Genomic DNA, 17,727 nt, shown 5'->3' on the forward strand with positions numbered 1-17,727 from the left:
AATGTCTCTATTGAGGTCGGGGTTGCGTGTGACAGTGAAATCATCTGATTGCATATAACAGGTGTAGGTGAAACCGAGTTAGTTGCTGGATATTTTTACCGGCCACCCGATTTTGCTGTGACATTTCTAGAGTCATTCAAAGAATATCTATGGTCAATAGCAATACTAGTTGGAGGTGACTTTAACCTGCCGAGTATAGACTGGGATGTCTATGGATTCATTGCTGGGGGGGAGGGCTACAGACAGACAGTGTGCGAAATACTTTTGAACACGCTTTCTGAAAATTCGATTGAGCAGCGAGCTCGGTAGCCCACACGCAGTGGAAATATATTGAACCTTATAGCTAGAAATAGGTCGGACCTTATCGACGATATAAGTATATAAATGGGGATTAGCGATCATGATGTCATTGTAGCAACTACGATTACGAAAGTTAGTAGATCAGTTAAGAAGGCTACGAGGGTGATTCTGTTAGATAGAGCAGATAACAAATTATTTGCATCTCACTTAGACAGTGAATTGGCATCATTTAATTCCAGTAAGGTGGATATAGAGGAATTATGAGCAAAGTTTAAGGAGACTGTAAATAATTGTCTGGACAGTTATGTGCCTAGTAAGTGGATAACGGATAGAGAAGGCCCATAATGGTTTAATAATGAAATTCGGCGGATGCTGGGAAAGCAGAGACTGTTCAAAAGAGAACGCACAAAAAACGACAAGCGAAGGTTACTAGAGATTCGTGAAAAGAGCTATGCACGAAGCATACAGCAACTACTACCATTACACCTTAGCAAAAGGTCTGGCAGAGAATCAGAGAAAATTCTGGTCTAACGTAAAATCATGGGTCTAAGGCTTCCATTCAGTCCCTCGTTGACCAGTCTGTTGTGACAGTTGAAGATAGCAAAACGAAGGTTTTAAATTTTGCGTTCAGGAAATCGTTCACACAGGAGAATCGTACAAGCATACCGTCATTTGGCCACCGGACACACCCCCATATGGACGACATAGTAATAAGCACACCTGTCGTAGAGAAACACCTGAAAGATTTCAAAGCACATAAATCACGAGGTTGGGATGGAATCCCAGTTCGATTTTGGAAAGAGTACTCGAAGGCATTGGCCCCATACCTTGCTTGCATTTATCGTGAATCTCTTGCCCAACACAATGTCTTAAGCGACTGGAAAAAAGCACAGTTGACACCATTATATAAGAAAGAACGGACCTGGTAAATTACACACCAATATCAGTAACTTCTGTTTGCTGCAGAATTTGAACACATTTTCAGTTCGAAAATAATAAACTTTCTTGAGGTTATGGAGCTTATGTCCACGAATCAGCATGATTTTAGAAAGCATCGCTCGTGCGAAACTCAGCTTGCCCTTTTTCCATACGATATGGTATACTGAGGACTACGAATGAAGGACAACAGGCAGATTCCATATTTCTAGATTTCTGGAAAGCATTTGACACCTTGCTCCATTGCAGGCTGTTAACGAAGATACGAGCATATGGAATAAGTTCACAGATATAGTGAGTGGCTCGAAGACTTCTTAAATAATAGGAACCAGTATGTTGTCCTCGATGGGGAGTGTTCCTTAGAGACAAGGGTATTGTCAGGAGGGCTCCAGGAAAGTGTGATAGGACCGATGTTGTTCTCTAAACAAATAAATGCTTCAGTGGACAGGGTGGACAGCAATCTGCGGTTGTTTGCTGATGACACTGTGGTGTAGGCCTATGGCAAAGTGTCTAAGTTGAGTGATTGTAGGAGGATACAGGAGGACTTAGACAAAATTCACAGTTTGTGTGAACAGCAGCTAGCCATAAATGTGGAAAATAAATCAATGCGGATGAGTAAGAAGATCAAACCTGTAATGTTTAGATGCAGTACTATTAGTGTCCTGCTTGACACAGTCAAGTCATTTGAGTATCTGGACATAATGTTGCAAAACAATATGAGGTGGAATAAGCACATGAGAACTGCGGTAGGGAAGGTGAATGGTCGACTTCAGTTTAATGGGAGAATTTTAGGAAAGAGTGGTTCACCTGTAATGGAGACTGCATATAGGACACTGGTGGGACCTATTCTTGAGTATTGCTTGAGTTTTTGGGATCCATACCAGTTCAGATTGAAGGAAGACATGAAAGCAATTCAGAGTGAAACTGACTGCTGAACTATTCTACTGCTGCCAATACACATTGCGAGTAAGGGCCATGAAGATAAGATTAGAGAAATTAGGGCTCATATAGAGGGATAAAGACAGTCTTTTTTCCCTTGCAGTATTTATGAGTGAAACAGGAGGGGAAATGACAAGTAGTGGTACCGGTTACCCTCTGCCACACACTGTATGGTGGCTTCTGTGTAGATGTAGATGTAGATTCTATACTGAATTTGCGGCTGAGTTAGCCCCTTTTCTGACTATAATGTATTGCAGATCCCTTGAGTAAAAAAACATGCCCAGTTCTTAGAAAACAGCATCGGTCACGCCCGTATACAAGAAGCATTGTAGAAGTCATCCTCTAAACCACCATCCAGTATCCTTGACATAGATTTGTTGTGTGATCTTAGAACAAATTCTGAGCTCAAACACAGTGAGATATCTCCAACAAAATGATTTTCTCCACGCAATCCAGCACTGAATCAAAAACATCGACTATGTGAAAACCAACTAGCACTTTTCCCACATGACTGCTGAAAACAATCAGGTAGATGCAGTATTTCTTTATTTCCAAAAGCATTTGACTCAGGACCACACCTACGATTATTGTCAAAAGTATGATCTTATGGGTATCAAGTGCAGTTTGTGACTGGAATGGGGACTTTTAGGTAGGAAGGACACAGCATGTTATTGTGGATGGAGAGTCATCGTGAGATGTAGAAGTAACTTCTGGTGTGCCCCAGGGAAGTGTGTTGGGACCCTTTCTGTTAATGTTGTATATTAATGACCTTGTAGACAATATACAAAGTAACCTCAGACTTTTTGCAGATGATGCAGTTATCAGTAATGAGGTGCTGGGTGGAAAAAGCTGCATAAATATGTGGTCAGATCTTGATTGATTTGCAACTGCTTCAGTCATTTTTTCTGCACTCCATATGTGAACAGAATGGGAAGAAACCCTAATAACTGGTACAATGTGATATACCCTCTGCCATACACTTCACAATGGTTTGCAGAGTATGGATTTAGGTGTAGACTATTCCAGCAAATAATATGGGGCATGCTTAAAATTAATGTCTCTGAATTTTTTATTCTGTTCCCAATATCAGTTTAGGTATACATGTCATGCATATTACTCAGTCAACTTTCCTCTTTTATTGACAAAAGTCGAAATTTTTTGCCCCTAAATGGATCCGAATTGTAGCTTGTAACATGGCAGTGTGTAATGCAACTATGTCAGTGCTTGAGAAACTGCATTCTGTAATTCCTCAGAAAACTGAAAGCAGAAAAGATCACCTCCAAAAATTTCACTTTGATAATGATGAAGCAGTGCAAGCAGAGGTGAGACTGTTGCTCCTTCAACAAAGTCAAACATTCTATAGTGATGCACAAGCGAACTGGTCTCTCATTTGGAGAAATATGTTTGTCGCCAGGGTGACTATTTTTTTAAATTTATTTTTTATTTACAAGTCAAGTTCCATAGGACCAAATTGAGGAGCAAATCTCCAAGGTCATGGAACGTGTCAGTACATGAAATTAAAACATAAAAGTAATAACAGATAAAAATAACATGTTTATGAACCCAAAAAAGTCAGTACATAAGTTTAAGTGAACACAATCAACAATACAAGAATCAGCTTATTTTTTCAAGGAACTCCTCGACAGAATAGCAGGAGTGACCCATCAGGAAACTCTTCAGTTTCGATTTGTAAGTGCGTCGATTACTGCTAAGATTTTTGAATTTGAATGGTAGCTTATTGAAAATGGATGCAGCAGCATACTGCAACCCCTTTCTGCACAAGAGTTAAGGAAGTCCAATGCAAATACAGGTTTGATTTCTGCCGAGTATTAATTGAGTGAAAGCTGATTATTCTTGGGAATAAGTTAATATTGCTAACAAGAAATGACAGTAAGGAATATATATATTGAGAGACCAATGACAAAATACCCAGACTTGTGTTTATGAAGTTTATTTTATTTAAAAAGCTTCAAGAGTTCTCATAAAAATGTGGAGGCATTACTTTTCAACACACCTCACATATGTCAACCTGTAGATGAGTTTTGGGACCTATTTCATCAAAGAGACAGAAATTATAGAAGTTTACATGTCTTTGATCACGACAGAAAGTAAGTGATAAAATAACTGAAAACAAGGCAGTTTGTCAGTTCTGTCTTTTTCTATATCTGTTTATCTGGGAGAGTCGAATGAAAACCATAAATACATTTAAATATGTTATTTAGAGCCCACATATTGCACTGTATTAATTTTCAATGTAATGTCCTCATGCCTAGTTTCCCATACTTTTTTTTTAATTATTACTTCTGGGATCAAATCCGCCTTGTGGCTTTAAGGAGGGCTGATGAGCCAGCCAACCAAGATGTTTCTCACATCAAAGTATTGATTTGCCTCATTTACACGCTATGAAGACATTTTACTCAAAATTTACTCAAGACATGGGGAAGGGGAGGGGGGGAGGGGCATCTGGAAGAGCATCCATGTATAACCAGTTATCTGTAACATTGCTTCAGCTTATGTGGCAGTAGCAGAAACAGGAAAATGCAAAGGTGAATAAGAAGAAGGGACTGTGTTCACTCGCCCTGTGTATCCTCAAGAAGACGTCTTTTTGCCCCAAAAGAAGCTCAGGACAACTATGTGTTGGTAACATGCTCAGGATGACATGATTCTTGACTCACACTCTTTACTCTGGCTGATGGTAGTGGACCCACATTTATCCCCCAGTTACTATTACTGCATAGAATGCACTGTACTTTATTGTTAAACCACCACATTTTACCATGAGTGAGAAATGTGGGCTTTGTCATAGGCTTGTGAGTAGTATGTTACAATGTAAGATTTGTTCCAAGTATTTTCATTGGGGGAAAGCAGTGGTGAAGCCAGACGGGCATTATAGCAAAATCCTCTCCTGGAAACACAGAATTTGTAGTAGAACTAAGCTGACTGAGGAGCAGGAGCATATTTGTAGCAGAACTAAGCTGACTGAGGAGCAGGATCATAAGATCTGTGCCCTTCCAGTGCAGTTACAAGATGTAAATGAGGAACTAGATAGGTTGAGGAGGGTGAAGGATGCTGGGGAATGGGAACTGGCAAGAAGGCAGCTAGGAGCAGGAGATATTCAGACAGGTGTACTTCGCGTATAAGCAATAGATTTGACCAACTGTCAGAGGTGAGTGGAGAGGATCCTCTTGTAGCTGTAGGTGTGGGAAACATGCAGCAGTCCTCAGCAGTTAGAGAGCGTAAGTCAGTTGCAAACTGTAACAGAAAGAAGAAAGTTCTGCTGCTATGTGGTTCACATGGCAGAGATGTGGCCAGCAGTTGCAGAAAGTGTTGGGGAGTGAGTGCCAGGTCACCAGCATTGTGCAGTCTAGTGCAGGGTTGGCTCAGGTAACTGTTAACACAGAGGAGTTATGAAGGAATTTTATAAAAGAGGATCAGATAGTGATTGTGGGTGAACAGGAAATAGTATTGATAGGGATGGGGAATATGATGTAGATGGTGACATGGCAAAGATAGCTACTCAAACTGGTGGCACTAATGTGCACTTCGTGCAACTGTTTCAGCATTGTGATTGGCCTCATCTTAATGCTGCTGTCTGGCATTTTAACATGGGGCTGGAGAAAGCACTTATGGTGGAGGGCATGGCTCACTTTACAGTGGTGCCAGTTGATTCTATCAGTGGATCAGATTTCACTACGTATGGTCTGCACCTAAAAAGGTATGGGAAGGGGAGGCTAGCAAAGCTTATAGGTGACAGTGTAGTGGATAGTGGTGGGATCACTCAAGGAAAATTCCTGCAGTCGTTGGTGTTAAAACTGCATATTTTCTAGACTGAAGTGAGCTGATTGGTATCCCTGCTTAAAGAAAGTCCCTCTAACAAAGGAATCACCTCCAGAGGAGGTCAGATATCCAGATAGAGAAGGAATTAGCATATTTCATCAAAATATAAGAGGTATTAGAGATAAAGTTACTGAACTGCTTACAGATGTTGGCTCTGACATTATTGGTATATCGGAGCAGTTCAGAGGCTACCTTTACCAGGATACAGATTAGCCGGCTGTTTTTCAAGGAGTCCTTTGCAGAGTGTGGCAGTGGCCATGTATGTAAAAAACAGTATTTCACATTCCGTAGATGTATCATGGTACCGCACTGAGCAGGTATTTGAATGTTGTGCAGGGGCAGTTGAATTTACTGAAACTAAATTTCTAATTGTTGTTGTTTATAGGTCTTCTAATTCTGACTTCAGAGCATTTCTGCTGAATCTAGAGAGGTTTCTTGGCTCACTTTGTAGGAAGTACCAAAAATTAATTATATGTGGTGACTTCAATATCAATTTTGTATATGACTGTGCAAGAAAAAGGATGTTGGTAGACATACTAAATTCATATGAGCTGATGCAGATTGTTTCTTCCAGCCAGGGTGCAGAGGAACAGTAGCACAGCTGTAGACAATGTTTTTATTCATTCTTCATTATTAGATGTTAGTAAAAGAGGGAATGGCCTTTCTGACCATGACACACAAATTTTAACACAAAATATTTTTTGTACTCAAACAAATGTTATATAATATTATAAACTATGTAGAAAAGCTAATCCAATGGCAATAGGGTTTTTTTAAATCTTGTTAAGGAACAAGAGCAGCAGGATGTTTATAGTGCCGTTAACATAGATGACAAATATCATGCTCTTTGAAAGTTGCTTTCCATTAGAACATTCCAAACAGGGTGCTGGCAGTAAAAGGCGGCCTGGGTGGCTGACTAGTGAGATAAGGATATCACGTGGAACAAAGTGGGAATTATACCAATATGTTAGAAGCAGTGACAATGAAGCTACGGTAGCCCATTACAAGCAGTTTTGTAAGGTGCTTAAAAATATTATTAGGAAGGCAAAGAGTATGTAGTATTCAAAAAGAATAGCTAATTCACAGGATAAAATTAAAACCATATGGTCAGTTGTGAAGGAAGTGTGTGGTCAACAGCACTAGGTTGACAACATAGTCAGTTTGTACTAAAACTTTTTCTGTAGCTGACAAGTCAGATATATGTACAGTATTTAACAATAATTTTCTGAGCATTGCTGGTGAATCAAATAAAAACTTAGATTTTACAGGGAATCATATAACGCTTTTGGAAAATGCCTTTCTGAAACTGATGTCTGAAATACTCCCATGTGGTATCGACAAGGGGGAGATTGAGTTAATAATTAAATCACTGAAGATGTGATAGAGTGCCTAGCAGAATATTAAAGTGCTGTGCTGCACATGTTAGCCCTGTACTTAGCCATATTTGTAATTTTTCCTTTAAGAATAGTCAGTTTCCTGAATGATTTAATTTCTCAGCAGTAAAGCTGCTTTATAAAAAGGAAGAAAGGGATAATTTAGACAATATCAGACCAATTTCTATGCCACCAGTGTTTGCTAAAGTTATTGTAAAGGCTGTGTGTGTAAGTAAAATTGATCATTCTGTTTCACATAATTTTCTATCAAATGTACAGTTTGGCTTCAATCTCTTTCCTCTGTGAGGTGCTGGGTAAATTAAACAAAAGGTTTTGAATTCTAGGAATGTCTTTTGATTTAACTAAGGCAGTTGATTGTGTTGATCACAAAATATTGCTTGAGAAGTGGACCATTATGGAATATGGAGAATAGCTTGAAATTTGTTCACCTCCTACTTGAAGAACAGACAGCAAAAGATCATTGTCCACAGTATTGAGAATGGTTGTGATTTGGGGTATGAGTGGGGCATGGTTAAATGGGGGATGCCCCAGGGATAAGTGCTGGTGACACTCCTGTTCCTTATTTATATAAATGATATGCCCTCTAGCATTACAGGTAGTTCTAAAATATTTCTGTTTGCTGATGACACTAACTTCATAGTACAGGATGTTGTGTGCAACATTAGCTCTGTTCAAAACAGTGCAGTTCATGGCATGTACAAACAGAACACAGCATGTTGTTCTCAATGTAGAGACGTCTACGGACGTTAAAGTATCCCCTGGCATGCCACAGGGGAATGTTATGGCACCATTGCTTTTCACAATATATATAAATGACCTAGTAGATAGTGTTGGAAGTTCCATACGGCTTTTCACAGATGATGCTGTAGTATACAGAGAAGCTGCAGCATTAGAAAATTGCAGCGAAATGCAGGAAGATCTGCAGTGGCTAGGCACTTGGTGCAGGGTGTGGCAACTGACCCTTAATATAGACAAATGTAATGTATTGCGAATACATAGAAAGAAGGATCCTTTATTGTATGATTATATCATAGCAGAACAAACACTGGTAGTAGTTACTTCTGTAAAATATCTGGGAGTATGCGTGCAGAACGATTTGAAGTGGAATGATCATATAAAATTAATTGTTGGTAAGGCAGATGCCAGGTTGAGATTCATTGGGAGAAAATGTGGTCCATCAACAAAGGAGGTGGCTTACAAAACACTTGTTCGACCTATACTTGAGTATTGCTCATCAGTGTGGGATCCGTATCAGGTCGGGTTGTCAGAGGAGATAGAGAATATCCAAAGAAGAGTGGTGCGTTTCGTCACAGAGTTATTTGGTAAGCATGATAGCATTATGGAGATGTTTAGCAAACTCAAGAGGCAGACTCTGCAAGAGAGGTGCTCTGCTTTGCAGTGTAGCTTGCTGTCCAGGTTTTCAGAGGGTGCATTTCTGGATGAGGTATTGAATATATTGCTTCCCCCTACTTATACCTCCCGAACAGGTCACGAGAGATTCGAGCACGCATGGAGGCTTTCTGGCAGTCGTTCTTCCCACGAACCATACGTGACTGGGACAGGAAAGGGAGGTAATGACAGTGGCACATAATGTGCCCTCCGCCATGCACTGTTGGGTGGCTTGCGGAATATAAATGTAGATGTAGATGTAGATAAGTTCATGGCTTGTAGAAAATAAAGTAATGCTAAATCACAGTAAGACTCAGTGTTTACATTTTCTAACGTACGGTTCAACAAAACCCAATATTTTAATTTCACAGAATGGGCATATGATTAGTGAAACTGAACAGTTCAAATTTCTATGTGTTCAGATAGATAATAAACTGTCATGGAAAGCCCACATTCAGGATCTTGTTCAAAGACTTAATGCTGCCATTTTTACTATTCAAGTAGTATCTGAAGTAAGTGATCGTTTGACATGAAAATTAGTCCACTTTGTTTATTTATGTCATATGGTATTACATTTTGGGGTAACTCTCCCCGTTCTCATAGGATATTTTTGGTTCAGAAATGAGCAGTTTGGGCAATAAGTGGTGTAAGTTTGTGAACCTCTTGTTGACCCCAGTTCACTGGTCTGGGTATCCTGAAACTGGCCTCTCAATTCCTTTCTTGTTAATTATATCAGCTTATTCCCAAGAATTAGCAGCTTTCACTCAGTTAATACTAGGCAGAAATCCAATCTGCATTTGAACGGCACTTCCTTGACTCTTGTGCAGAATGCTGCTGCATCCGTTTTCAATAAACTACCGCAAGAATTCAAAAATCTTAGCAGTAATCCAAGTGCTTTCAAATCAGAACTGAAGAGTTTCCTCAAGGGTCACTCCTTCTATTCTGTCAAGGAGTTCCTTCAGAAATTAAGCTGATTCCAACGTCATATTGTTGATTGCATTTACATAAACTTATGGCTTGTCCTCTTTTGGGTTCAGAAACATTTTATTACATCTGTTATTATTTTTATGTTGTAATTTCATGTGCTGACATGTTCCATGACTTTGGTGATTTGCTCCTCAGTTTGGTCCTATAGAACTAGACATGTAAAATAAATAAATAAAATTCCACAGAAGTTGTTCACGGTCACCAACACAAGCTGTTTCAATTCAGGAGTCTGTTACTGGGGCACTCATCTCGGTGAAATTGGAACACATCACATGTAATGAGGTCTGCTGAACAGTTACTAATACTTACAGTTGCTGCACTGTCATACAGTCTCTGTTGGCAGTATTCCATGACAGGTTCAATGCCTGTGGATTATTAGATATTCAGAACTTGATCTACCTGACCGAGACACGAACATCATACTGCTTGTAAATTTCTGATTCTATTTGTAGGGATAGTGCTGTGACACTTATGCATCACTGTACTGGACCTTTATTCTGTCATGAATTCTGATCAATTGCACAGTGTTAATCAAATAATGGGATGCTGCCAGTCTGTCATCAGGTTGTTAGTGGGACAACCACCTAACACTGCCACTGCCAGCATTTATCAGTCAGCACTAAACTCACTAACAAGGTCATATGGAACTAAAAATTTGGCTACAAGCCTTCAAAATTTGTATAGACTTCATTCAGTTTGGCTTAACCATGTGCTTGATACCCCAGCACACTGTTGAGGAATATGTTCACCAATTTTCAGCCTACTCCCATCATTTTTCACTTTTTTATTACACATTTACTGGTTTTATACATGGCAAAATTTAGAACCTTTGCACTGCTGTAGGTGTTTTGCTTTCTGCACCACCACCTCCTTGAATACACAAAGAACAGTTTTAGACAATATTTATGTCTAAAGGAAGGCATTGTTTTCATTAGATTGAAAGTGCTGTCATCAATGAGTTTCTAGATTATTATGCAACTTATCTGTCTCATGCTACATATTTTTGATCATCATCTGTACCTTTAAAATGGTCATCAAAACAACTTGAATGAATGAAGGTGTAAAGTCTGTAAATGAGTCCATTATCATATTAAGACAATTTATTTCTAAATGTCCTTTTGATCAAATAAATTTTACATTTCACTAGTACTGGTTTCAGTTACTGCCATCTTCAGATCTGTTACAAATGAAAATCAGTGGTGTAACCAACTAAGTTACACCACTCTTTTTTTTAACAGCTCTGAAGATGGCCATAGCCAAAACTGGAAAACTGGTAATAAAGAAATGTGAAACTTAAATGAAGCCTACAAGAAGTTTAAAGACATATTTGCTTTATAGTCATCCATTCCAAATTGTTAGTGAGATTTTAAGGGAATTTTAATGAAAAATGAGAATAGAGAGAGAGGAAAATTATGTTTATAATCACATCAAGTTTATGGCAATTAAAGGTGAAGTATATTTTTGAGGTGGACAAAGATGGAAAAGAAAGTCTGCTGTCTGTTGGTGAAGGAACCTTCTCAGCATTAAGGTTATATGGTTTACAGAAAATGCAAGAACCTTGATTAAGATGGCTGGATGGGGATTCTAACCTTGCTGGTCCCAATTATGAAATCATCATTGCAAATACTGTGGCCACCCACATAGTCAGATAAATAAAGCAAAATATGATTTTGCATAGAAAGTGAACAATTTTATCATCTCTGATGCAAGGGCTATAGGGACACAATAACAAGGATTGAGGAATATATGGAAGCACACAGATTGTTTTACATTATTTCAATTGAACAATGAAAAGGAAAGGAAGTAATTTTTAACTGTGAAAGGTACTGTGTGTCAGACCGTGTACAGTGGCTTGTTGGGCATAACATACTTTGATCAAAATAATTGATGAGGAAGTGGGGAGCATAGGTTCAGCCATGGTGCACTGACATCTTATGAAAATGTAAGTGTCTGGAAAAGCTTGAGCTGCAATTACTTAGTCTTTATTAATACAGGAAGAGGCCATAACACTCACATAAAAATGTCAATTACACCTGCTAGTGGTAGGAACATTGTTCAAGTAGTTAGGATTCATGATTCATTGGTGTTGGAGCTAGTGATCACTTTAATTGTTTGAAGAGTTTGCATAATGTTTCAGGTGTTTGATGTATTGTGTCCTTGGGGTGGTAAGCTATTGGTAGGATACAATCTGTTCAATCACTGTGAGAGGTAGCAGATGCTATTACAGCTACTCATAGTTTAATTTCAGGACTCCCTTCAAACAACAGGTGGTACTTGAAGGAGAATGTGGCAACATTGCTATGGAGCTACAGTAAAAAATGAGGGCCCTTCTTGTGTACATCCTATCACAATTTTAAAGGAAATCAAAGCAAGGTTGTCTGCAAAGAGCTACAGTAAAAAATGAGGGCCATTCTTGGTTACACCCCATCATAATTGGTAGCAGAATGCAACTAAGCTACACTAGGCCTTTAGAAGAATATAGATAAAAGATGACTAACACTGTCTTTGTTAACCTCTGGATGCTTGGTGTAACTGCTTGTAGCAACTTGATTTCAAATCATCCCAATACGTTGGACAGAGGAACATTGCAGATATCGGGTCTGCGAGTGCAACTACAATTTGTTCCCTTTTGCATTTCTATGTAGACTGACAAGCAGTATGTTTGTCTGGAGAGGGAGTCTGGAACATGAAACATCTACACATTTGTGCACAAAACTTCCAAATATTGTGGCGTTGGGACAGTGATGTGGGTAGAAACAAACAATGACTGATGACAGCACAGTTTCTCCTGAAACGAATATATGGAGATGAAGTCTTTTAACCTTCAGTTCTGTCCCACGTTGATCCAAAGAGAATTTTCTGTTTAAGAACAACAAATTTCGTCCCTATAGAGCTAAGTAGATGAACAGCAAATTGCTAGTTATGGTACTGTCACCAGCTTGCTCAAAGGGCTAGAAAACTGTTGAACACATCTGAGACTGGCTTGGTGGGCCCATTGCAGCCAGACTAATAACACTTCAGCCTGTAGCTTTTCCACTCTAGCAAAGGCAAAATGATCCTGAGACACTATGGAAAAATCTAACTAAAACTGCATCACAAAGGTTTTAGGTGGTAGATCATCATTCCCGCTGACCACCCATCATATAAGGAGGGAGTCACTAGGGTTGCTTCATTTATTTCCATGCTGTCCTGCAGGTAAAGTCATGGTCTTCCCACGTATTCACTCGTACAGACAAGGATTTTGCAAATTTTCCGTAGTGGGGAAACACTATTTGACACAAGTACTGTGGATGAAGCAGGAACTGTGTACTGAGATTTGAAACAACGAACTGAGGAAAACACATTCAACTTGTTGTTTCAAGTATCATACTGGATTAGTACTCATAGGACACATCAAAGAATGAACTGAATTTAAGCAAACTCAAGTGGTAATCCTGCAGAGGCTTGTACAGATCTTTTGTACATTTATTCAGCACCTTGGATATGAGGTGTCAGCAGTGTAATAATATTCTAAATGACAGTAGCATACAGGTTAATGCTTGGGTCAGTACATCAGATGCTCATACCATCCTTATCAAATCATAGACCTCAGTACAAACAAGCTTACGAGACAAAATACTAGTCATTCATTTAAAATGAGCACACTAGTCACTTTGGAATACTGTAGGAGCATAGAAATGGTACCAGGAGGTCATGTAACTCTTCCTACTGTTGTAAGTCATGGCAGTGTGCTGCAGTGGAGGGAGAGCACTGCTGTCATTAATGAGCACATCTTGTGGCTGGGGCATCAGAAGACATTTTACTGGCCATCAGTGTGGTAGTCAAGTCCAGGATGGGCAAGATGTGCAGCATCAGTTCATCTGTTTGTGGATTCGCGTCACATGGTAAACCTTGTTTTCTGACATAATGCAAGCACTGGGCTTGTTTCATATCCTATTGTACTATGAGTACGTCAATTTGGGAAATGCTGGCTGGAGTGGCTGAGCAGTTCCAGGTGCTTCAGTCTGGAGCCGCGTGACCGCTACGGTCACAGGTTTGAATCCTGCCTCGGGCATGGATGTGTGTGTTGTCCTTAGGTTAGTAAGGTTTAAGTAGTTCTAAGTTATAGGGGACTGATGACCTCAGCAGTTAAGTCTCATAGTGCTCAGAGCCATTTGAACCATTTTTGAATTTGGGAAAAGCTGATATCCTGAAAGTGAACTGCCATGACTAACAACATGTTTTCATTGGCTGCTGTTGACAGTTGTGTATTTTAACAGTGGAAGCCACAGCCCTACATGTTTACCTCTGCTCATTGGATGATACAGTACACAGATATTAGCAACAACACAAAACCAAACAGTTGGATGATCTAAGCATGAATAAAAGTTGCCTTAACTGATGAATTAAAGTACATGTTGGTATACAGTGATGGCAAGGTGCAAGTAATCTAAAACCAAGTGAGATAATGCCGTCTCACAGCCCACATAGCATCTTAGAGGTAGGTGTTATTGAGTGAAGGGTTTAAAGTGAGAACTCAATCGGGTCCCTGATACGACTGGTGTATGATTAACATACCTGCTATCTCATTCAAGTGTGGTCATTTGCTTACTTACAGCACTTTGCAAGTAACTGGTACCTGCAGTAGCATAATGAAACATCCTGTAACTTCAAAATTCTGTCTAAGAGGATGCTTCCATGCTCCTCCCTCCTCTCCTCCCCCCTCCTGCCCGCCCACCAGTATCATCCTACTTCTTTCCTATTGGACACATTTGGGATGTCATCAACTAGGATCATGGTGGTGATGCTAGTGGGTGGCAATAAAGGATGCTAATAGGTAAATTGTGTAATTAAACTAATCATAGCTGTATAATACCTATGTTTGGGCTCCACACTGTTTTGCCATTCAATGCTTGATGTCTTTTTGCTGCAGATGAAACTGTCATGTGACTAAGATTGTAATGTTCTCACAGGGAGCTAACACCGTCACTGGGGGAGTGCCTGCGTGTGTTGTGCCGTGAGCTTTGTGCTGATGGGCTGGTGACTTCAGACATTCCCGATGCAGTTTGCAGCAGCATTGACAATGCCTCTCAACACTTTCCTGATCCAGCAGAGGTTGACCCGTGGAGAAGATGTCACAACAGGCTGCTGTCCTGTGCTGCGCATTCTTACCATCACTCAGAGTCTGAAAGCAACCCACGCTACTACCACCTAGAATTGTGGGAGGAAAGCTGCCATGGCAGTCAAGAATCCCTTGTACCCACTTCATAAGCCACCAAACAGTGGTTATCGGATATCATGAGATGATAACAACATTCACTTTTGGTTTCTGTGCAATTGATATATATTTTTTTAAGATGGCAGAGTTATTCCAAAGTATTGCACTGTGAGACTTCCAATACCAAAAGTATAGCTAATAACTCCATTTCCCAATCACAAAAAAGCGTAATGAAAGAGAAATGAAATTATTATTTCTGAGGCATTATGTGTTCACATTACACTAATTACATTCTGTGGCATGTGTCTGCAGCTTTTTCTCCATTCTCTAATTCAAGAGATAGAGAGGGTTATGGAAATCCAATGCATCAAAGAAGTTTGATACCAAGTGAGCTGATAGCGTACAAAGGGGTTCAAAAATTGGGAATGGATGGGAATAGATAACCAGTTCTGGCATATTCCCTGCAACCAAAGGACAACTACTAAACACATTTGATGGAAATGGGTAATGGCATGCATTTTAATTCTGACAACTTTCTGAAACAGCAATGTCAATATTTGTGTGTGTGTGTGTGTGTGTGTGTGTGTGTGTGTGTGTGTGTGTGCGTGCGTGCGTGCGTGCCTGCGTGTGTGTGTGTGTGTGGGTGTGTGTGTGTGTGTATGTGTGTGTGTGTGTGTGTGTGCACATGCATACGTGTGTGTCTGAGATGAAATTATGAATGTATGCGCCCATTTATCTTGAGATGTCACTGTACCATGGCTGTATCATCTTATTATGGAAAATGATGCACAACTGTTGCTTTTGGGATTATTTTCCTGTGCATGTTGTGTTGGCTCATACATCCGGCTTCATCTCACATATGTCTCACTGGAAACAAAGAGCTTGCTCGCCGCACAAGAATCATAATAAGGTTGCAGTTGGTCATAAATATATATGTACTGTGCCTAACTAACACTGCCTTCTTGAAACATTATATCAAGATAATATCTCAAAAGAGGTGCAAATGAGAAACCAGGATATCTGTAGCATACTACCATGTTACATATCTCATCCTCTGCCTGTTCTCTTTTTCTTCTCCTTTCTCCCACACTGACCACTTGCCTGCTCTTCCACCAAGAGATGACAAGAAGATATTGATCACTCTCAACATTATGCAAAAGCTAAGGAAAATGTGTTGTTCTACAAATTTGTGAGAATGCTTTCTCCTTGACTCACTATGCTGTCACATGATGCTGTCACAACTGAACTGAGACTCAACTCTGAAAAGGCCATTCAGGATGTCAGAATCATTCTCCACTTTTCCCAAGGTGTTTGTTAATGGTAGCCTACAATTGAAACTGTTTTCTACCTGTTGCCAGTAACAGTTCATAGTATAGGCAGTTCAGTACCCACTTCCAAACAAAATATGTAGAAATTGTGGAGCTGCATGCAGCATGTCACAAACTACAACAAGCTTTTTTTGGTAAGGACAAACCCTGTTACTGATCTTTCTAGGAGGAGTAGTGGTGAACTCATGAAACTCTAGGCTACAATATTACATAACTGTTATTTTTTACTTGTTTTATTGTATATGCTGGTCATAAATTGTTGCCATAACAATAGTAGCTCCGTTCATCACAGCTGCAAATGGTGGTGGATGTTATTAAGTAGTCACACAGACTAAGAACATCTGTTATATCAGGAGCAGGCTGTTTAACATGGTCATACTGTCTCAGACTACAAACATTTATTTCTTTATATATCTTTTTGTGTACATATATCAAGTGATGTCTTTTATGTACATAATATTGTTTTACAAAGGTTAAAATATAATATCATATTTACAATTCACCAGTTTTTACACATTACAGACTACAGTAAGAACCTTGTTTCATGTATTGAAAAAATCTAGTTCTGTACAATTTGGAATTACAGTGTAGTATCACAAGTACAGGTAACTTAGATTTATTACAGTTATACAGACATCTATTTAAGGAAATGATTTTAATTTTGTTTTGCATCAGTTCCCTAATGTTACTTTTAATTTTGTTGTTTGGCAGAAATAAGTGGGCTCATTTCTTGTGTTGTAGTTATATATTTCATAATATTTTGGAGCCTCACAACAATGGTGTACAAAAAAAGAGAAATGCTTAAAATCTATATACAAGGGTTGTTCTTGAAACATCCACCCTTACTTTTTATTGTTGAAATCAACAATGATATCAGGGTGCATATGCTCTCTATGTTTGTAGGCTTGCATAGTGTGCATGTCTGATTTCTTTCACAACTGTGGAAACAACTGGACACTGGCTAGCCATTGACAAGTGATCACATGTAAGTGGAAGTCATCAGATTTTGTGTTCTGGGTAAAATGACAGAAAAAATGGACGAACATTACTGCATCAATTTTTTTTGAGACCCAGCAATCCTCCTATTGAAACAATATGCAAGATTCAAGTGTTTGAAGATGAAACAATGGATACCACACAGTGTCCAGTGATTCAACATTGAATAAAATTAAGCTTAATGATAAGCTCAGACAGGCAGGTACTGGCAATGTTAAAATATCACAAGATTATCATAAAAGCACAGTGAAAAACAATGTTAATATATTGCATCAGAATGTCAGTGGATTAAAAAACAAAGTAGATGAGCTCCTTGTGTTTAGGAGATTTATAAACTGAGGGTGGAATAGATTTTTTTATTTGTTTATGTATTTACTTAGCATCCTTGTATCTCATCATTATAAAAATGATATAGGATTTGTCA

The 17,727-nt window shown here is 39.2% G+C and overlaps 1 long non-coding RNA gene across 1 annotated transcript in view; it reads left to right on the forward strand.

The window, feature by feature from the left end:
- LOC124545430 overlaps window positions 1-16,690 on the forward strand; it is a 28,124-nt gene extending 11,434 nt beyond the window's left edge. Inside the window, exon 3 of the long non-coding RNA XR_006967628.1 lies at window positions 14,735-16,690. This is a non-coding gene — a long non-coding RNA (uncharacterized LOC124545430). The remainder of the gene's footprint in view (window positions 1-14,734) is intronic.
- The last annotated feature ends 1,037 nt before the right edge of the window (window positions 16,691-17,727 follow it).

The sequence above is a fragment of the Schistocerca americana genome, chromosome 8, assembly GCF_021461395.2.
Source record: "Schistocerca americana isolate TAMUIC-IGC-003095 chromosome 8, iqSchAmer2.1, whole genome shotgun sequence".
In the NCBI taxonomy this organism is placed as follows: Eukaryota; Metazoa; Arthropoda; class Insecta; order Orthoptera; family Acrididae; genus Schistocerca; species Schistocerca americana.